At 49.0% G+C, this 25,495-nt stretch overlaps 1 long non-coding RNA gene across 1 annotated transcript in view; it reads left to right on the top strand.

Annotated features, from left to right (window-relative positions):
• LOC121275078 overlaps positions 1-25,292 on the top strand; it is a 206,462-nt gene extending 181,170 nt beyond the window's left edge. Inside the window, exon 3 of the long non-coding RNA XR_005942353.1 lies at positions 24,913-25,292. This is a non-coding gene — a long non-coding RNA (uncharacterized LOC121275078). The remainder of the gene's footprint in view (positions 1-24,912) is intronic.
• Positions 25,293-25,495: the final 203 nt, after the last annotated feature.

The following is a 25,495-nucleotide window of genomic DNA, read 5'->3' as shown; positions in this document are numbered from 1 at the left end:
CTGATATATACCACACCCCTTATTGTAAGTCTGTGATATATCACACACCCCTCACTGTAACACTCTGATATATCCCACACTCCTCACTGTAACAGTCTGATATATCCCACATCCCTTATTGTAACTCTGTGATATATCCCACACCCCTCATTGTATCTCTCTGATATACCCCACACCCCTCACTGTAACACTCTGATATACCCCACACCCTTCACTGTAACAATCTGATATACCCCACACAGCTCACTGTTACACTCTGATATACCCCACACCCCTCACTGTAACACTCTGATATATCCCACACCCCTCACTGTAACACTCTGATATACCCCACACCCCTCACTGTAACACTCTGATATACCCCACACAGCTCACTGTTACACTCTGATATATCCCACACCCCTCACTGTAACACTCTGATATATCCCACACCCCTCACTGTAACACGCTGATATTCCCCACACCCCTCACTGTAACACTCTGATATATCCCACAGCCCTCACTGTAAAACGCTGATATACCCCACACCCCTCACTGTAACACTCTGATATACGCCACACCCCTCACTGTAACCCCCTTATATACCCCACAACCCCTCACTTCAACACTCTGATATACCCGGACCCCTCACTGTAACACTCTGATATACCCCACACCCCTCAATGTGACACACTGATATATCCAGGACCCCTCACTGTAACACACTGATATCCCGCACACCCCTCAATTTAACACTCATATATCTTACAGCCCTCACTGTAACACTCTGTTATATCCCACACCCCTCACTGTAACACTCTGATATACCCCGCACCCCTCAATATAACACTGATATACTTCACACCCCTCAATGTAACACTCCGATATCTCCCACACCCCTCCCTGTAACACTCTGGTACATCCCACAGCCCTGATTGTAAAACTCTGATATACCCCACACCTCTTTTTGTAACTCTGTGATGTATCCCACACCCCTCACTTTAACACTCTGATATACCCCACACCCCTCACTGTAACACTCTGATATACCCCACACCCCTCACTTTAACACTCTGATATACCCACACCCCTCACTGTAACACTCTGAGACACCCCACACCCCTCACTGTAACACTCTGATATACCCCACACCCCTCACTGTAACACTCTGATATACCCCACACCCCTCACTGTAACACTCTGATATATCCCACACCCCTCACTGTAACTCTCTGATATACCCCACACCCCTCACTGTAACACTCTGATATACCCCACACACCTCACTGTAACACTCTGATATACCCCACACCCTTCGCTGTAACACTCTGATATACCACACACACCTCACTGTAACACTTTGATATACCCAACACCCCTTACTGTAACACTCTGATATACCCAACACCCCTTACTGTAACACTCTGATACACCCCACACCCCTCACTGTAACACTCTGATACACCCCACACCCCTCACTGTAACACTCTGATATACCCCACACCCCTCACTGTAACACACTGAAACACCCCACACCCCTCACTGTAACACACTGAAACACCCCACACCCCTCACTGTAACACTCTGATATATCCCACACCCCTCACTCTAACACTCTGATACACCCCACACCCTCACTGTAACACTCTGATAAACCACACCCCTCACTGTAACACTCTGATATACCCCACACCCCTCACTGTAACACTCTGATATACATAGCACCCCTCACTGTTCACTCTGATATATCCCACACCCCTCACAGTGACACTCTGATATACCCAACACCCCTCACTGTAACACACTGATATACCCCACACCCCTCACTGTAACACTCTGATATACCCAACACCCCTCACTGTAACACTCTGGTATACACCACTCCCCTCACTATAACACTCTGATATATCCCACACCCCTTATTGTAACTCTGTGATATATCCCACTCCCCTCACTGTAACACTCTGATATATACCACACCCCTTATTGTAAGTCTGTGATATATCACACACCCCTCACTGTAACACTTTGATATATCCCACACTCCTCACTGTAACAGTCTGATATATCCCACACCCCTTATTGTAACTCTGTGATATATCCCACACCCCTCATTGTATCTCTCTGATATACCCCACACCCCTCACTGTAACACTCTGATATACCCCACACCCTTCACTGTAACAATCTGATATACCCCACACAGCTCACTGTTACACTCTGATATATCCCACACCCCTCACTGTAACACTCTGATATATCCCACACCCCTCACTGTAACACTCTGATATACCCCACACCCCTCACTGTAACACTCTGATATACCCCACACAGCTCACTGTTACACTCTGATATATCCCACACCCCTCACTGTAACACTCTGATATATCCCACACCCCTCACTGTAACACGCTGATATTCCCCACACCCCTCACTGTAACACTCTGATATATCCCACAGCCCTCACTGTAAAACGCTGATATACCCCACACCCCTCACTGTAACACTCTGATATACGCCACACCCCTCACTGTAACCCCCTTATATACCCCACAACCCCTCACTTCAACACTCTGATATACCCGGACCCCTCACTGTAACACTCTGATATACCCCACACCCCTCAATGTGACACACTGATATATCCAGGACCCCTCACTGTAACACACTGATATCCCGCACACCCCTCAATTTAACACTCATATATCTTACAGCCCTCACTGTAACACTCTGTTATATCCCACACCCCTCACTGTAACACTCTGATATACCCCGCACCCCTCAATATAACACTGATATACTTCACACCCCTCAATGTAACACTCCGATATCTCCCACACCCCTCCCTGTAACACTCTGGTACATCCCACAGCCCTGATTGTAAAACTCTGATATACCCCACACCTCTTTTTGTAACTCTGTGATGTATCCCACACCCCTCACTTTAACACTCTGATATACCCCACACCCCTCACTGTAACACTCTGATATACCCCACACCCCTCACTTTAACACTCTGATATACCCACACCCCTCACTGTAACACTCTGAGACACCCCACACCCCTCACTGTAACACTCTGATATACCCCACACCCCTCACTGTAACACTCTGATATACCCCACACCCCTCACTGTAACACTCTGATATATCCCCACACCCCTCACTGTAACACTCTGATATACCCCACACCCCTCACTGTAACACTCTGATATACCCCACACCCCTCACTGTAACACTCTGATATATCCCACACCCCTCACTGTAACACTGTGATATACCCCACACCCCTCACTGTAACACTCTGATATACCCCACACCCTTCACTGTTACACTCTGATATATCCCACACCCCTCACTGTATCACTCTGATATACCCCACACCCCACACTGTAACACTCTGATATACCCCACACCCCTCACTATAACACTCTGATATACCCCACACCCCTCACTGTAACACTCTGATATACCCCACACCCCTCAATGTGACACACTGATATATCCAGGACCCCTCACTGTAACACACTGATATCCCGTACACCCCTCAATTTAACACTCATATATCCTACAGCCCTCACTGTAACACTCTGTTATATCCCACACCCCTCACTGTAACACTCTGATATACCCCGCACCCCTCAATATAACACTGATATACTCCACACCCCTCAATGTAACACTCCGATATCTCCCACACCCCTCCCTGTAACACTCTGGTACATCCCACAGCCCTGATTGTAATACTCTGATATACCCCACACCTCTTTTTGTAACTCTGTGATGTATCCCACACCCCTCACTTTAACACTCTGATATACCCCACACCCCTCACTGTAACACTCTGATATACCCCACACCCCTCACTTTAACACTCTGAGAAACCCACACCCCTCACTGTAACACTCTGATACACCCCACACCCCTCACTGTAACACTCTGATATACCCCAAACCCCTCACTGTAACACTCTGATATACCCCACACCCCTCACTGTAACACTCTGATATATCCCACACCCCTCACTGTAACACTCTGATATACCCCACACCCCTCACTGTAACACTCTGATATACCCCACACCCCTCACTGTAACACTCTGATATGTCCCACACCCCTCACTGTAACACTGTGATATACCCCACACCCCTCACTGTAACACTCTGATATACCCCACACCCTTCACTGTTACACTCTGATATATACCACACCCCTCACTGTATCACTCTGATATACCCCACACCCCACACTGTAACACTCTGATATACCCCACACCCCTCACTGTAACACTGTGATATACCCCACACCCCTCACTGTAACACTCTGATATACCCCACACCCTTCACTGTTACACTCTGATATATCCCACACCCCTCACTGTGTCACTCTGATATACCCCACACCCCACACTGTAACACTCTGATATACCCCACACCCCTCACTGTAACACTCTGATATACCCCACACCCCTCACAGTAACACTCTGTTATACCCCACACCCCACACTGTGACACTCTGATATACCCCACACCCCTCACTGTAACACTCTGATATACCCCACACCCCTCACAGTAACACTCTGTTATACCCCACACCCCACACTGTGACACTCTGATATACCCAACACCCCTCACTGTAACACACTCATATACCCCATACCCCTCACTTTAACACTCTGATATACCCAACACCCCTCACGGTAACACTCTGATATACCCCACACCCCTCACTGTAACATTCTGATATACCCAACACCCCTCACTGTAACTCTCTGATATACCCAACACCCCTTACTGTAACACTCTGATACACCCCACACCCCTCACTGTAACACTCTGATACACCCCACACCCCTCACTGTAACACTCTGATATACCCCACACCCCTCACTGTAACACACTGAAACACCCCACACCCCTCACTGTAACACAGTGAAATACCCCACACCCCTCACTGTAACACTCTGATATATCCCACACCCCTCACTCTAACACTCTGATACACCCCACACCCCTCACTGTAACACTCTGATATATCCCACATCCCTCACTGTAACACTCTGATACACCACACCCCTCACTGTAACACACTGATATACCCCACACCCCTCACTGTAACACTCTGATATACCCAGCACCCCTCACTGTTCACTCTGATATATCCCACACCCCTCACAGTGACACTCTGATATACCCAACACCCCTCACTGTAACACACTGATATACCCCACACCCCTCACTGTAACACACTGAAGCACCCCACACCCCTCACTGTAACACACTGAAACACCCCACACCCCTCACTGTAACACTCTGATATATCCCACACCCCTCACTCTAACACTCTGATACACCCCACACCCTTCACTGTTACACTCTGATATATCCCACACCCCTCACTGTATCACGCTGATATACCCCACACCCCACACTGTACCACTCTGATATACCCCACACCCCTCACTGTAACACTCTGATATACCCCACACCCCTCACAGTAACACTCTGTTATACCCCACACCCCACACTGTGACACTCTGATATACCCAACACCCCTCACTGTAACACACTCATATACCCCACACCCCTCACTGTAACACTCTGATATACCCCACACAGCTCACTGTTACACTCTGATATATCCCACACCCCTCACTGTAACACTCTGATATATCCCACACCCCTCACTGTAACACGCTGATATTCCCCACACCCCTCACTGTAACACTCTGATATATCCCACAGCCCTCACTGTAAAACGCTGATATACCCCACACCCCTCACTGTAACACACTGATATACGCCACACCCCTCACTGTAACCCCCTTATATACCCCACAACCCCTCACTTCAACACTCTGATATACCCGGACCCCTCACTGTAACACTCTGATATACCCCACACCCCTCAATGTGACACACTGATATATCCAGGACCCCTCACTGTAACACACTGATATCCCGCACACCCCTCAATTTAACACTCATATATCTTACAGCCCTCACTGTAACACTCTTTTATATCCCACACCCCTCACTGTAACACTCTGATATACCCCGCACCCCTCAATATAACACTGATATACTTCACACCCCTCAATGTAACACTCCGATATCTCCCACACCCCTCCCTGTAACACTCTGGTACATCCCACAGCCCTGATTGTAAAACTCTGATATACCCCACACCTCTTTTTGTAACTCTGTGATGCATCCCACACCCCTCACTTTAACACTCTGATATACCCCACACCCCTCACTGTAACACTCTGATATACCCCACACCCCTCACTTTAACACTCTGATATACCCACACCCCTCACTGTAACACTCTGAGACACCCCACACCCCTCACTGTAACACTCTGATATACCCCACACCCCTCACTGTAACACTCTGATATACCCCACACCCCTCAATGTAACACTCTGATATATCCTTTCCCCTCACTGTAACACTCTGATATATCCCACAGCCCTCACTGTAACACTCAGATATAAACCCGGACCCCTCACTGTAACACACTGATATATCCCACACCCCTCACTGTAACATTCAGTGATATACCCCCACACTTACTGTAACAGTCTGATATACCCCATTCCCCTCACTGTAAGACTATGATATATCACATACCCCTCAATGTAACACTCTGATATATCGCATACCCCTCAATGTAACTCTCTGATATATCGGACACCCCACACTGTAACACTCTGATATGCCCCACACCCCTCACTGTAACATTCTGATGTATCCCACTCCCCTCACTGTAAGACTATGATATACCCAACACCCCTTACTGTAATATTCTGATATATCCCACTCCCCTCACTGTAACACTCTGATATGGCCACACGCCTCACTTTAACACTCAGACAAACCCCACACTCCTCAATGTAACTCTCAGGTACACCCACACTCCTCACTGTAACACTCTGATATACCCCGGACCCCTCACTGTAACACTCTGGTATACACCACTCCCCTCACTATAACACTCTGATATATCCCACACCCCTTATTGTAACTCTGTGATATATCCCACACCCCTCACTGTAACATTCTGATATATCCCACGTCCCTCACTGTAACACTCTGATATATACCACACCCCTTATTGTAACTCTGTGATATATCCCACACCCCTCACTGTAACACACTGATATATCCCACACTCCTCACTGTAAAAGTCTGATATATCCCACACCCCTTATTGTAACTCTGTGATATATCCCACACCCCTCACTGTAACTCTCTGATATACCCCACACCCATCACTGTAACACGCTGATATACTCCACACCCCTCACTGTAACACTCTGATATACCCCACACCCCTCACTGTAACACTCTGATATACCCCACACAGCTCACTGTTACACTCTGATATATCCCACACCCCTCACTGTAACACTCTGATATATGCCACACCCCTCACTGTAACACGCTGATATTCCCCACACCCCTCACTGTAACACTCTGATATATCCCACACCCCTCACTGTAAAACGCTGATATACCCCACACCCCTCACTGTAACACGCTGATATACGCCACACCCCTCACTGTAACCCCCTTATGTACCCCACAACCCCTCACTTCAACACTCTGATATACCCGGACCCCTCACTGTAACACTCTGATATACCCCACACCCCTCAATGTGACACACTGATATATCCAGGACCCCTCACTGTAACACACTGATATCTCTCACACCCCTCAATTTAACACTCATATATCTTACAGCCCTCACTGTAACACTCTGATATATCCCACACCCCTCACTGTAACACTCTGATATACCCCGCACCCCTCAATATAACACTGATATACTCCACACCCCTCAATGTAACACTCAGATATCTCCCACACCCCTCCCTGTAACACTCTGGTACATCCCACAGCCCTGATTGTAATACTCTGATATACCCCACACCTCTTTTTGTAACTCTGTGATGTATCCCACACCCCTCACTGTAACACTCTGATATACCCCACACCCCTCACTTTAACACTCTGATATAGCCCACACCCCTCACAGTAACACTCTGATATATCCCACAGCCCTCACAGTAACACTCTGATATATCCCACAGCCCTCACTGTAACACTCAGATATAAACCCGGACCCCTCACTGTAACACACTGATATACCCCACTCCCCTCAGTGTAACACTCTGATCCGATATATCCCACACCCCTCACTGTAACGTTCAGTGATATACACCCACCCTTACTGTAACAGTCTGATATACCACACACCCCTCACTGTAACACTCTGATATGCTCCACACCCCTCACTGTAACACTCTGATGTATCCCACTCCCCTCACTGTAAGACTATGATATACCCAACACCCCTTACTGTAATACTCTGATTATCCCACACCCCCCACTGTAACACTCTGATATGTCCCACACCCCTCACAATAACACGCTGATATGGCCCACACCCCTCACTTTAACACTCAGATAAACCCCACACACCTCAATGTAACACTCAGGTACACCCACACCCCTCACTGTAACACTCAGATATACCCCACACTCCTCACTGTAACACTCAGATGTACCCCACACCCCTCACTGTAACACTATGATATACCCCGGACACCTCACTGTAACACTCTGGTATACACCACTCCCCTCACTATAACACTCTGATATTCCCTGCACCCATCACTGTAACAGTCCGATATATCCCACACCCAGCCCTGTAACACACTGATGTACCCCACACCCCTCACTGTAACACTCTGATATATCCCACACCCCTTATTGTAACTCTGTGATATATCCCACACCCCTCACTGTAACACACTGATGTACCCCACACCCCTCAGTGTAACACTCTGATATATCCCACACCCCTTATTGTAACTCTGTGATATATCCCACACCCCTCACTGTAACACTCTGATATACCCCACAAACCTTACTGCAACACTTTGATATACCCGGACCCCACACTGTAACACACTGATATATCCAACACCCCTCACTGTGACACACTGATATATCCAACACCCCTCAATGTAACACACTGATATATTTCACACCCCTCAGTGTAACTTTCATATATCTTACAGCCCTCACTGTAACACTCTGATTTATCCTACACCCCTCACTGTTACACTCGGATATATCCCATACCCCTCACTGTAACAATCTGATATACCCCACACCCCTCACTGTAACACACTGATATACCCCACACCCCTCACTGTAACACTCTGATATATCCCACTCCTCTCACTGTAAGACTGTGATATACCCAACACCCCTTACTGTAACAATCTGATATATCACATTCCCCCCACTGTAACACTCAGATATACCCCACACCCCTCACTGTAACACTCTGATATACCCCACACCCTTCAATGTAACACTCAGATATACCCCACACCCCTCACTGTAACACTCTGATATACCCCACACCCCTCACTGTAACACTCTGATATATCACCCACTCCTCACTGTAACACTCTGATATACCCCACACCCCTCACTGTAACACTCTGATATACCCCACACCCCTCACTGTAACACTCTGATATACGCCACACACCTCACTGTAACACTCTGATATTCCCCACACACCTCACTGTAACACTCTGATACACCCAACACCCCTTACTGTAACACTCTGATATACCCCACACCCCTCAATGTAACACTCTGATATACCCCACACCCCTCACTGTAACACTCTGATATACCCCACACCCCTCACTGTAACACTCTGATATACCCCACACACCTCACTGTAACACTCTGATATATCCCACACCCCTCACTGTAAAACGCTGATATACGCTACACCCCTCACTGTAACCCCCTTATATACCCCACAACCCCTCATTTCAAAACTCTGATATACCCGGAACCCTCACTGTAACACTCTGATATACCCCACACCCCTCAATGTAACACTCATATATCCTACAGCCCTCACTGTAACACTCTGATATATCACTCACCCCTCACTGTAATACTCTGATATCACCCACAGACCTCAATGTAACACACTGATATATCGCACAGCCATCACTGTAACACTCTCATATACCCCACACCCCTCACTGTAACACACTGATATATCCAACACCCCTCACTGTAACACATTGATATATCTCACACCCCTCAGTGAAACTTTCATATATCCTACAGCCCTCACTGTAACAATCTGATATACCCCACACCCCTCACTGTAACACTCTGATATACCCCACACCCCTCACTGTAACACTCTGATATACCCCACACCCCTCACTGTAACACACTGATATACCCCACACCCCTCACTGTAACACTCTGATGTATCCCACTCCTCACTGTAACACTCTGATATCTGCCATTCCCCCCACTGTAACACTCAGATACACCCCACATCCCTCACTGTAACACTCTGATATACCCCACACCCCTCACTGTAACACTCTGATATACCCTGCACCCCTCACAGTACCACTCTGATATATCACCCACTCCTCACTGTAACACTCTGATATATCCCACACCCCTCACTGTAACACTCTGATATACCCCACACACCTCACTGTAACACTCTGATACACCCCACACCCCTCACTGTAACACTCTGATATACCCCACACACCTCACTGTAACACTCTGATATACCCCACACCCCTCACTGTAACTCTCTGATATACCCCACACCCCTCACTGTAACACTCTGATATACCCCACACACCTCACTGTAACACTCTGATATACCCCACACCCTTCACTGTAACACTCTGATATACCCCACACACCTCACTGTAACACTCTGATATACCCAACACCCCTTACTGTAACACTCTGATATACCCCACACCCCTCACTGTAACACACTGATATGCCCCACACCCCTCACTGTAACACTCTGATATATCCCACTCCTTTCACTGTAAGACTTTGATATACCCAACACCCCTTACTGTAACACTCTGATAAATCCCATTCCCCCCACTGTAACACTCAGATATACCCAACACCCCTCACTGTAACACTCTGATATACCCCACACCCCTCACAGTAACACTCTGATATATCACCCACTCCTCACTGTAACACTCTGATATATCCCACACCCCTCACTGTAACACTCTGATATATCCCACACCCCTCACTGTAACACTCTGATATACCCCACACCCCTCACTGTAACACTCTGATATACCCCACACACCTCACTGTAACTCTCTGATATACCCCACACCCCTCACTGTAACACTCTGATATACCCCACACCCCTCACTGTAACACTCTGATATACCCCACACCCCTCACTGTAACACTCTGATATACCCCACACCCCGCACTGTAACACGCTGATATACCCCACACACCTCACTGTAACACTCTGATATATCCCACACCCCTCACTGTAACACGCTGATATACTCCACACCCCTCACTGTAACCCCCTTATATACCCCACAAACCCTCATTTCAACACTCTGATATACCCGGACCCCTCACTGTAACACTCTGATATACCCCACACCCCTCAATGTAACACTCATATATCCTACAGCCCTCACTGTAACACTCTGATATATCACTCACCCCTCACTGTAATACTCTGATATCACCCACAGACCTCAATGTAACACACTGATATATCGCACAGCCATCACTGTAACACTCTCATATACCCCACACCCCTCACTGTAACACACTGATATATCCAACACCCCTCACTGTAACACACTGATATATCTCACACCCCTCAGTGTAACTTTCATATATCCCACACCCCTCACTGTAACACTCTGATATACCCCAATCCCTCACTGTAACACTCTGATATACCCCACACCCCTCACTGTAACACTCTGATATACCCCACACCCCTCACTGTAACACTCTGATATACCCCACACCCCTCACTGTAACACACTGATATACCCCACACCCCTCAATGTAACACTCTGATGTATCCCACTCCTCACTGTAACACTCTGATATCTCCCATTCCCCCCACTGTAACACTCAGATATACCCCACACCCCTCACTGTAACACTCTGATATACCCCACACCCCTCACTGTAACACTCTGATATACCCCACACCCCTCACTGTAACACTCTGATACACCCCACACCCCTCACTGTGACACTCTGATATACCCCACACCCCTCACTGTAACACACTGAATCACCCCACACCCCTCACTGTAACACACTGAAACACCCCACACCCCTCACTGTAACACTCTGATATATCCCACACCCCTCACTCTAACACTCTGATACACCCCACACCCTCACTGTAACACTCTGATAAACCACACCCCTCACTGTAACACTCTGATATACCCCACACCCCTCACTGTAACACTCTGATATACATAGCACCCCTCACTGTTCACTCTGATATATCCCACACCCCTCACAGTGACACTCTGATATACCCAACACCCCTCACTGTAACACACTGATATACCCCACACCCCTCACTGTAACACTCTGATATACCCAACACCCCTCACTGTAACACTCTGGTATACACCACTCCCCTCACTATAACACTCTGATATATCCCACACCCCTTATTGTAACTCTGTGATATATCCCACTCCCCTCACTGTAACACTCTGATATATACCACACCCCTTATTGTAAGTCTGTGATATATCACACACCCCTCACTGTAACACTCTGATATATCCCACACTCCTCACTGTAACAGTCTGATATATCCCACACCCCTTATTGTAACTCTGTGATATATCCCACACCCCTCATTGTATCTCTCTGATATACCCCACACCCCTCACTGTAACACTCTGATATACCCCACACCCTTCACTGTAACAATCTGATATACCCCACACAGCTCACTGTTACACTCTGATATATCCCACACCCCTCACTGTAACACTCTGATATATCCCACACCCCTCACTGTAACACTCTGATATACCCCACACCCCTCACTGTAACACTCTGATATACCCCACACCCCTCACTGTAACACTCTGATATACCCCACACAGCTCACTGTTACACTCTGATATATCCCACACCCCTCACTGTAACACTCTGATATATCCCACACCCCTCACTGTAACACTCTGATATTCCCCACACCCCTCACTGTAACACTCTGATATATCCCACATCCCATCACTGCAACACTCTGATATACCCCACACCCCTCACTGTAACACTCTGATATACGCCACACCCCTCACTGTAACCCCCTTATATACCCCACAACCCCTCACTTCAACACTCTGATATACCCGGACCCCTCACTGTAACACTCTGATATACCCCACACCCCTCAATGTGACACACTGATATATCCAGGACCCCTCACTGTAACACACTGATATCCCGCACACCCCTCAATTTAACACTCATATATCTTACAGCCCTCACTGTAACACTCTGTTATATCCCACACCCCTCACTGTAACACTCTGATATACCCCGCACCCCACAATATAACACTGATATACTTCACACCCCTCAATGTAACACTCCGATATCTCCCACACCCCTCCCTGTAACACTCTGGTACATCCCACAGCCCTGATTGTAAAACTCTGATATACCCCACACCTCTTTTTGTAACTCTGTGATGTATCCCACACCCCTCACTTTAACACTCTGATATACCCCACACCCCTCACTGTAACACTCTGATATACCCCACACCCCTCACTTTAACACTCTGATATACCCACACCCCTCACTGTAACACTCTGAGACACCCCACACCCCTCACTGTAACACTCTGATATACCCCACACCCCTCACTGTAACACTCTGATATACCCCACACCCCTCACTGTAACACTCTGATATATCCCACACCCCTCACTGTAACACTCTGATATACCCCACACCCCTCACTGTAACACTCTGATATACCCCACACCCCTCACTGTAACACTCTGATATATCCCACACCCCTCACTGTAACACTGTGATATACCCCACACCCTTCACTGTTACACTCTGATATATCCCACACCCCTCACTGTATCACTCTGATATACCCCACACCCCACACTGTAACACTCTGATATACCCCACACCCCTCACTGTAACACTCTGATATACCCCACACCCCTCACTGTAACACTCTGATATACCCCACACCCCTCAATGTTACACACTGATATAACCAGGACCCCTCACTGTAACACACTGATATCCCGCACACCCCTCAATTTAACACTCATATATCCTACAGCCCTCACTGTAACACTCTGTTATATCCCACACCCCTCACTGTAACACTCTGATATACCCCGCACCCCTCAATATAACACTGATATACTCCACACCCCTCAATGTAACACTCCGATATCTCCCACACCCCTCCCTGTAACACTCTGGTACATCCCACAGCCCTGATTGTAATACTCTGATATACCCCACACCTCTTTTTGTAACTCTGTGATGTATCCCACACCCCTCACTTTAACACTCTGATATACCCCACACCCCTCACTGTAACACTCTGATATACCCCACACCCCTCACTTTAACACTCTGATATACCCACACCCCTCACTGTAACACTCTGATACACCCCACACCCCTCACTGTAACACTCTGATATACCCCAAACCCCTCACTGTAACACTCTGATATACCCCACACCCCTCACTGTAACACTCTGATATATCCCACACCCCTCACTGTAACACTCTGATATACCCCACACCCCTCACTGTAACACTCTGATATACCCCACACCCCTCACTGTAACACTCTGATATATCCCACACCCCTCACTGTAACACTGTGATATACCCCACACCCCTCACTGTAACACTCTGATATACCCCACACCCTTCACTGTTACACTCTGATATATCCCACACCCCTCACTGTATCACTCTGATATACCCCACACCCCACACTGTAACACTCTGATATACCCCACACCCCTCACTGTAACACTGTGATATACCCCACACCCCTCACTGTAACACTCTGATATACCCCACACCCTTCACTGTTACACTCTGATATATCCCACACCCCTCACTGTGTCACTCTGATATACCCCACACCCCACACTGTAACACTCTGATATACCCCACACCCCTCACTGTAACACTCTGATATACCCCACACCCCTCACAGTAACACTCTGTTATACCCCACACCCCACACTGTGACACTCTGATATACCCAACACCCCTCACTGTAACACACTCATATACCCCATACCCCTCACTTTAACACTCTGATATACCCAACACCCCTCACGGTAACACTTTGATATACCCCACACCCCTCACTGTAACATTCTGATATACCCAACACCCCTCACTGTAACTCTCTGATATACCCAACACCCCTTACTGTAACACTCTGATACACCCCACACCCCTCACTGTAACACTCTGATACACCCCACACCCCTCACTGTAACACTCTGATATACCCCACACCCCTCACTGTAACACACTGAAACACCCCACACCCCTCACTGTAACACAGTGAAATACCCCACACCCCTCACTGTAACACTCTGATATATCCCACACCCCTCACTCTAACACTCTGATACACCCCACACCCCTCACTGTAACACTCTGATATATCCCACATCCCTCACTGTAACACTCTGATACACCACACCCCTCACTGTAACACACTGATATACCCCACACCCCTCACTGTAACACTCTGATATACCCAGCACCCCTCACTGTTCACTCTGATATATCCCACACCCCTCACAGTGACACTCTGATATACCCAACACCCCTCACTGTAACACACTGATATACCCCACACCCCTCACTGTAACACACTGATGCACCCCACACCCCTCACTGTAACACACTGAAACACCCCACACCCCTCACTGTAACACTCTGATATATCCCACACCCCTCACTCTAACACTCTGATACACCCCACACCCTTCACTGTTACACTCTGATATATCCCACACCCCTCACTGTATCACTCTGATATACCCCACACCCCACACTGTAACACTCTGATATACCCCACACCCCTCACTGTAACACTCTGATATACCCCACACCCCTCACAGTAACACTCTGTTATACCCCACACCCCACACTGTGACACTCTGATATACCCAACACCCCTCACTGTAACACACTCATATACCCCACACCCCTCACTGTAACACTCTGATATACCCCACACAGCTCACTGTTACACTCTGATATATCCCACACCCCTCACTGTAACACTCTGATATATCCCACACCCCTCACTGTAACACGCTGATATTCCCCACACCCCTCACTGTAACACTCTGATATATCCCACAGCCCTCACTGTAAAACGCTGATATACCCCACACCCCTCACTGTAACACTCTGATATACGCCACACCCCTCACTGTAACCCCCTTATATACCCCACAACCCCTCACTTCAACACTCTGATATACCCGGACCCCTCACTGTAACACTCTGATATACCCCACACCCCTCAATGTGACACACTGATATATCCAGGACCCCTCACTGTAACACACTGATATCCCGCACACCCCTCAATTTAACACTCATATATCTTACAGCCCTCACTGTAACACTCTGTTATATCCCACACCCCTCACTGTAACACTCTGATATACCCCGCACCCCTCAATATAACACTGATATACTTCACACCCCTCAATGTAACAATCCGATATCTCCCACACCCCTCCCTGTAACACTCTGGTACATCCCACAGCCCTGATTGTAAAACTCTGATATACCCCACACCTCTTTTTGTAACTCTGTGATGTATCCCACACCCCTCACTTTAACACTCTGATATACCCCACACCCCTCACTGTAACACTCTGATATACCCCACACCCCTCACTTTAACACTCTGATATACCCACACCCCTCACTGTAACACTCTGAGACACCCCACACCCCTCACTGTAACACTCTGATATACCCCACACCCCTCACTGTAACACTCTGATATACCCCACACCCCTCACTGTAACACTCTGATATATCCCACACCCCTCACTGTAACACTCTGATATACCCCACACCCCTCACTGTAACACTCTGATATACCGCACACCCCTCACTGTAACACTCTGATATATCCCACACCCCTCACTGTAACACTGTGATATACCCCACACCCTTCACTGTTACACTCTGATATATCCCACACCCCTCACTGTATCACTCTGATATACCCCACACCCCACACTGTAACACTCTGATATACCCCACACCCCTCACTATAACACTCTGATATACCCCACACCCCTCACTGTAACACTCTGATATACCCCACACCCCTCAATGTGACACACTGATATAACCAGGACCCCTCACTGTAACACACTGATATCCCGCACACCCCTCAATTTAACACTCATATATCCTACAGCCCTCACTGTAACACTCTGTTATATCCCACACCCCTCACTGTAACACTCTGATATACCCCGCACCCCTCAATATAACACTGATATACTCCACACCCCTCAATGTAACACTCCGATATCTCCCACACCCCTCCCTGTAACACTCTGGTACATCCCACAGCCCTGATTGTAATACTCTGATATACCCCACACCTCTTTTTGTAACTCTGTGATGTATCCCACACCCCTCACTTTAACACTCTGATATACCCCACACCCCTCACTGTAACACTCTGATATACCCCACACCCCTCACTTTAACACTCTGATATACCCACACCCCTCACTGTAACACTCTGATACACCCCACACCCCTCACTGTAACACTCTGATATACCCCAAACCCCTCACTGTAACACTCTGATATACCCCACACCCCTCACTGTAACACTCATATATCCCACACCCCTCACTGTAACACTCTGATATACCCCACACCCCTCACTGTAACACTCTGATATACCCCACACCCCTCACTGTAACACTCTGATATATCCCACACCCCTCACTGTAACACTGTGATATACCCCACACCCCTCACTGTAACACTCTGATATACCCCACACCCTTCACTGTTACACTCTGATATATCCCACACACCTCACTGTATCACTCTGATATACCCCACACCCCACACTGTAACACTCTGATATACCCCACACCCCTCACTGTAACACTGTGATATACCCCACACCCCTCACTGTAACACTCTGATATACCCCACACCCTTCACTGTTACACTCTGATATATCCCACACCCCTCACTGTGTCACTCTGATATACCCCACACCCCACACTGTAACACTCTGATATACCCCACACCCCTCACTGTAACACTCTGATATACCCCACACCCCTCACAGTAACACTCTGTTATACCCCACACCCCACACTGTGACACTCTGATATACCCAACACCCCTCACTGTAACACACTCATATACCCCATACCCCTCACTTTAACACTCTGATATACCCAACACCCCTCACGGTAACACTCTGATATACCCCACACCCCTCACTGTAACATTCTGATATACCCAACACCCCTCACTGTAACTCTCTGATATACCCAACACCCCTTACTGTAACACTCTGATACACCCCACACCCCTCACTGTAACACTCTGATACACCCCACACCCCTCACTGTAACACTCTGATATACCCCACACCCCTCACTGTAACACACTGAAACACCCCACACCCCTCACTGTAACACAGTGAAATACCCCACACCCCTCACTGTAACACTCTGATATATCCCACACCCCTCACTCTAACACTCTGATACACCCCACACCCCTCACTGTAACACTCTGATATATCCCACATCCCTCACTGTAACACTCTGATATACCCCACACCCCTCACTGTAACACTCTGATATACCCAGCACCCCTCACTGTTCACTCTGATATATCCCACACCCCTCACAGTGACACTCTGATATACCCAACACCCCTCACTGTAACACACTGATATACCCCACACCCCTCACTGTAACACACTGAAGCACCCCACACCCCTCACTGTAACACACTGAAACACCCCACACCCCTCACTGTAACACTCTGATATATCCCACACCCCTCACTCTAACACTCTGATACACCCCACACCCTTCACTGTTACACTCTGATATATCCCACACCCCTCACTGTATCACTCTGATATACCCCACACCCCACACTGTAACACTCTGATATACCCCACACCCCTCACTGTAACACTCTGATATACCCCACACCCCTCACTGTAACACTCTGAGACACCCCACACCCCTCACTGTAACACTCTGATATACCCCACACCCCTCACTGTAACACTCTGATATACCCCACACCCCTCACTTTAACACTCTGATATACCCACACCCCTCACTGTAACACTCTGAGACACCCCACACCCCTCACTGTAACACTCTGATATACCCCACACCCCTCACTGTAACACTCTGATATACCCCACACCCCTCACTGTAACACTCTGATATATCCCACAACCCTCACTGTAACACTCTGATATACCCCACACCCCTCACTGTAACACTCTGATATACCCCACACCCCTCACTGTAACACTCTGATATATCCCACACCCCTCACTGTAACACTGTGATATACCCCACACCCTTCACTGTTACACTCTGATATATCCCACACCCCTCACTGTATCACTCTGATATACCCCACACCCCACACTGTAACACTCTGATATACCCCACACCCCTCACTATAACACTCTGATATACCCCACACCCCTCACTGTAACACTCTGATATACCCCACACCCCTCAATGTGACACACTGATATAACCAGGACCCCTCACTGTAACACACTGATATCCCGCACACCCCTCAATTTAACACTCATATATCCTACAGCCCTCACTGTAACACTCTGTTATATCCCACACCCCTCACTGTAACACTCTGATATACCCCGCACCCCTCAATATAACACTGATATACTCCACACCCCTCAATGTAACACTCCGATATCTCCCACACCCCTCCCTGTAACACTCTGGTACATCCCACAGCCCTGATTGTAATACTCTGATATACCCCACACCTCTTTTTGTAACTCTGTGATGTATCCCACACCCCTCACTTTAACACTCTGATATACCCCACACCCCTCACTGTAACACTCTGATATACCCCACACCCCTCACTTTAACACTCTGATATACCCACACCCCTCACTGTAACACTCTGATACACCCCACACCCCTCACTGTAACACTCTGATATACCCCAAACCCCTCACTGTAACACTCTGATATACCCCACACCCCTCACTGTAACACTCTGATATACCCCACACCCCTCACTTTAACACTCTGATATACCCACACCCCTCACTGTAACACTCTGATACACCCCACACCCCTCACTGTAACACTCTGATATACCCCACACCCCTCACTGTAACACTCTGATATACCCCACACCCCTCACTGTAACACTCTGATATATCCCACACCCCTCACTGTAACACTCTGATATACCCCACACCCCTCACTGTAACACTCTGATATACCCCACACCCCTCACTGTAACACTCTGATATATCCCACACCCCTCACTGTAACACTGTGATATACCCCACACCCCTCACTGTAACACTCTGATATACCCCACACCCTTCACTGTTACACTCTGATATATCCCACACCCCTCACTGTGTCACTCTGATATACCCCACACCCCACACTCTAACACTCTGATATACCCCACACCCCTCACTGTAACACTCTGATATACCCCACACCCCTCACAGTAACACTCTGTTTTACCCCACACCCCACACTGTGACACTCTGATATACCCAACACCCCTCACTGTAACACACTCATATACCCCATACCCCTCACTTTAACACTCTGATATACCCAACACCCCTCACGGTAACACTCTGATATACCCCACACCCCTCACTGTAACATTCTGATATACCCAACACCCCTCACTGTAACTCTCTGATATACCCAACACCCCTTACTGTAACACTCTGATACACCCCACACCCCTCACTGTAACACTCTGATACACCCCACACCCCTCACTGTAACACTCTGATATACCCCACACCCCTCACTGTAACACTCTGAAACACCCCACACCCCTCACTGTAACACAGTGAAATACCCCACACCCCTCACTGTAACACTCTGATATATCCCACACCCCTCACTCTAACACTCTGATACACCCCACACCCCTCACTGTAACACTCTGATATATCCCACATCCCTCACTGTAACACTCTGATACACCACACCCCTCACTGTAACACACTGATATACCCCACACCCCTCACTGTAACACTCTGATATACCCAGCACCCCTCACTGTTCACTCTGATATATCCCACACCCCTCACAGTGACACTCTGATATACCCAACACCCCTCACTGTAACACACTGATATACCCCACACCCCTCACTGTAACACACTGAAACACCCCACACCCCTCACTGTAACACTCTGATATATCCCACACCCCTCACTCTAACACTCTGATACACCCCACACCCCTCACTGTAACACTCTGGTATATCCCACACCCCTCACTGTAACACTCTGATACACCACACCCCTCACTGTAACACTCTGATATACCCCACACCCCTCACTGTAACACTCTGATATACCCAGCACCCCTCACTGTAACACTCTGATATATCCCACATCCCTCACTGTAACACTCTGATATACCCCACACCCCACACTGTAACACTCTGATATACCCCACACCCCTCACTGTTCACTCTGATATATCCTACACCCCTCACTGTAACACTCTGTTATAGCCCACACCCCACACTGTGACACTCTGATATACCCAACACCCCTCACTGTAACACACTCATATACCCCACACCCCTCACTTTTACACTCTGATATACCCAACACCCCTCACTGTAACACTCTGATATACCCCACACCCTTCACTGTAACATTCTGATATACCCCACACCCTTCACTGTAACATTCTGATATACCCAACACCCCTCACTGTAACTCTCTGATATACCCCACACCCCTCGCTGTAACACTCTTGATACACCACACCCCTCACTGTAACACTCTGATACACCCCACACCCCTCACTGTACCTCTCTCCTAAGAACATTGTGACAGGAGGAGGCCCCGCTGTTTAGTTAGTTATGGCTGATCCTCTTCCCTCAACTCCACTTCCCCTCGCTATTCCCGTGTCCCTCGCTGTCATTCGCCTCCAGAAATCTACCATCCTCTGCGTTAACCACACTCGATGAACGAGTCTGCACACCCTTCTGCCGTCGAGAGTTCCGAGGGTGCACCGAAGTCTGAGCGTGGACACCCCTCCTGGCCTCGGTCCCGGATGACCTACCCCTTCTTCTGAGACCGTGTCTCCTCCTTCCGGACAGCCGGTGCCCATCTCCCCTCTCGCGCCCTGCAATATCTCTGCAAGTTTCAGTGAGGTCAGCTCTCACTCTTCTAAACTCTGGAGAAGAACAGACCCAATCTCCTCAACCACTCCTCACCAAGCAGGAGTCAGTCTGGTGATTCTCTGCTGCGCTCTCTCTGTGGCTAGCCAATTCTTCCTTGGGTAAGGAGAGCAAAGCTGTGCACAACCCCTGCCCAGGTGTGCTCTCACCAAGTCTCTGTACAACTGCAGCAGGACATCCTTGCTCCTGTACTCGAATCCACTCACCGTGAAGGTCTCCCTAACTGCTTGCTGCGCTTGAATGCTAGCTTTCAGTGGCTGGTGAGCAAGGACACCCCAGTCCCTTTGGACCCATCAACGCTCCAACCTGTGGCCTGTCCACATCCTGTCCCAAAGCCCCCCACCCCCCCACCCCTTCTATCCAGATCGTCGATGTGGATGGTGGACAGAGTCCCCAGTGCTAATCCTGGCAGGAGCCCAGCAGATTCTGCCTGCCGGCCCTGAGAATGGACCTGTTGGTTTCTGCTCTCTGCCTGATATACCGATTCGCAGGGCAGACCAACATGTTTATCCCCAGTCCCCGGGCAGCCTGATTTAATACAGGCCCACCGCCACCCCCCCACCTCCACTCCGACCCTGTGTAGGATGGGAGCGATGACTCCAGCGATTGGCATGCTGAGTCACATGCACCCAGAGGGAAGGTGCCGGAGGAGGTTTGAGGAGTGTGGGAACTGCACAGTGAATGTCAGGAGCTGTAATTATCAGTGAGTAACTGGAAGCTTCTTACAGTCCACACCCAGACCTGTCTGTCTCTGTGTCTCTGTGTCTGTGCATGTGTGCGTGTGTGTGTGTGTGTGTGTACGTGTGTAGACCAGGCTGACATTCTGGTTTATCTAGCCTGAATTGTGAAGCCTCGCTCAACTCTCAACATCCAGGAAACATTCAGAGGTGTCTCGACTGGTGACAGGTTTCAGCTGCGAATCGCAAAGGGACGGTTAACTACAGCTGCTGCTGAGATTGTCCGACTTTCCTGATCCCTGTCACCCCCTCCAGCCCCGACACCCCTCCCTGTCTCTGTCACCCCCTCCAGCCCCGACACCCCTCCCTGTCTCTGTCACCCCCTCCAGCCCCGACACCCCTCCTTAACTCTGTAACCTCCTCCAGCCCCCTACACCCCTCCCTATCTCTGTAACCTCCTCCAGCCCCTACACCCCTCCCTATCTCTGTAACCTCCTCCAGCCCCCTACAGCCCTCCCAATCTCTATAACCTCCTCCAGCCCCGACACCCCTCCTTAACTCTGTAACCTCCTCCAGCCCCCTACACCCCTCCCTATCTCTGTAACCTCCTCCAGCCCCTACAACCCTCCCTATCTCTGTAACATCCTCCAGTCTCTACACCCCTCCCTATCTCTGTAACCTCCTCCAGCCCCTACAACCCTCCCTATCTCTGTAACCTCCTCCAGCCCCCTACAGCCCTCCCAATCTCTATAAACTCCTCCAGCCCCTACACCCCTCCCTATCTCTGTAACCTCCTCCAGCCCCCTACACTCCTCCCTATCTCTGTAACCTCCTCCAGTCCCTACACCCCTCCCTATCTCTGTAACCTCCTCCAGCCCCTACACCCCTCCCTATCTCTGTAACCTCCTCCAGCCCCTACACCCCTCCCTATCTCTGTAACCTCCTCCAGCCCCCTACAGCCCTCCCAATCTCTATAACCTCCTCCAGCCCCTACACCCCTCCCTATCTCTGTAACCTCCTCCAACCCCTACACCCCTCCCTATCTCTGTAACCTCCTCCAGCCCCTACACCCCTCCCTATCTCTGTAACCTCCTCCAGCCCCCTGCAGCCCTCCCAATCTCTATAACCTCCTCCAGCCCCTACACCCCTCCCTATCTCTGTAACCTCCTCCAGCCCCTACAACCCTCCATATCTCTGTAACCTCCTCCAGCCCATACAACCCTCCCTATCTCTGTAACCTCCTCCAGTCCCTACAACCCTCCCTATCTCTGTAACCTCCTCCAGCCCCTACAACCCTCCCTATCTCTGTAACCTCCTCCAGCCGCCACAACCCTCCCTATCTCTGTAACCTCCTCCAGCCCCTGCAATCCTCCCTATCTCTGTAACCTCCTCCAGCCCCTGCAACCCTCCCTATCTCTGTAAACTTCAGCCCCTGCAACCACCACAAGTTCTGCACCCTCCATCTCCAGCGCATCTCCCAATTTGCATCACTCCACCATTAGCAGCCGTGCTTGCAGCTGCCTGGGCAACGAGCTCTGGAATTCCATTCCTGAACCTCTCTGCTTCTCCCTCCATTAAGAAGCTCCTTAAACTCATTTCTCTTCCTATGCTTTGTCTGTGTCAGATTTTGTTTGTTAATACATCGGTGAAAGGACCTTGGAAGTTTTACTGAATGGTCAGCGCTTTCTAATATGATCTGTCATTGAGGTCTCTGTGTAATCATCTGAGTTCTATATAAATAAGATTCAATCTGTTAGCCTGAAGGAAGCCATGTTGATGCAAATTTTTGTTAGCAGTTACATGTCCTGATTTAATCTCATTTTCAACCTCTCTCATGCCCAGGACCCTTCAGAGTACACAGGATTGAAGAAGAAGTCAGAGGCACGTCTCTCTCTGTCACCCTGCATTGCCCCACTCCCAACGTGTCAACATGTTCCTCCTCTGAACCTTGGGTTTTCTGAGAAAGTTGGCAGAGAGCATTTGGAGGTGATCGGAGAGAGAGGGAGTGGGACCAAAGGGGACGGGGTCCTGTCACACATCCTGTCTGGCCATGAATCAGGAGCGACTTTGTTCGATGAGGCACGTGAAGAGTTTCCCCGCTATGATCTACTCCTTCCCTTTTGCTAGGACCCTGAGGAGCTCTCCGCCCCTGGGAGTGCTGAATACCGGAGGCTGCTTCACCGGCTACAGCAGTGGAGACTCGCAAAAGGGGGCGTCACTATGTTGTGAGTATTTACCCTCTGAATCCTCTCGCTCTGCAGGATCATTGGGCGTTGGAGGATAGGAGAGGAGGGGGAGCTGGAGAGAATGGACACTGATATGCAGAGTGTCAGTGCTGAGGGAGCACCACACAGTCAGTGGGACAGCGCTGAGGGAGCACCACACTGTCTGAGGGTCAGTGCTGAGGGAGCGCCGCACTCTCGGA

Source organism: Carcharodon carcharias (assembly GCF_017639515.1).
Source record: "Carcharodon carcharias isolate sCarCar2 chromosome X unlocalized genomic scaffold, sCarCar2.pri SUPER_X_unloc_12, whole genome shotgun sequence".
Classification (NCBI taxonomy): Eukaryota; Metazoa; Chordata; class Chondrichthyes; order Lamniformes; family Lamnidae; genus Carcharodon; species Carcharodon carcharias.
This window is presented reverse-complemented; position numbering and strand designations above follow the sequence as displayed.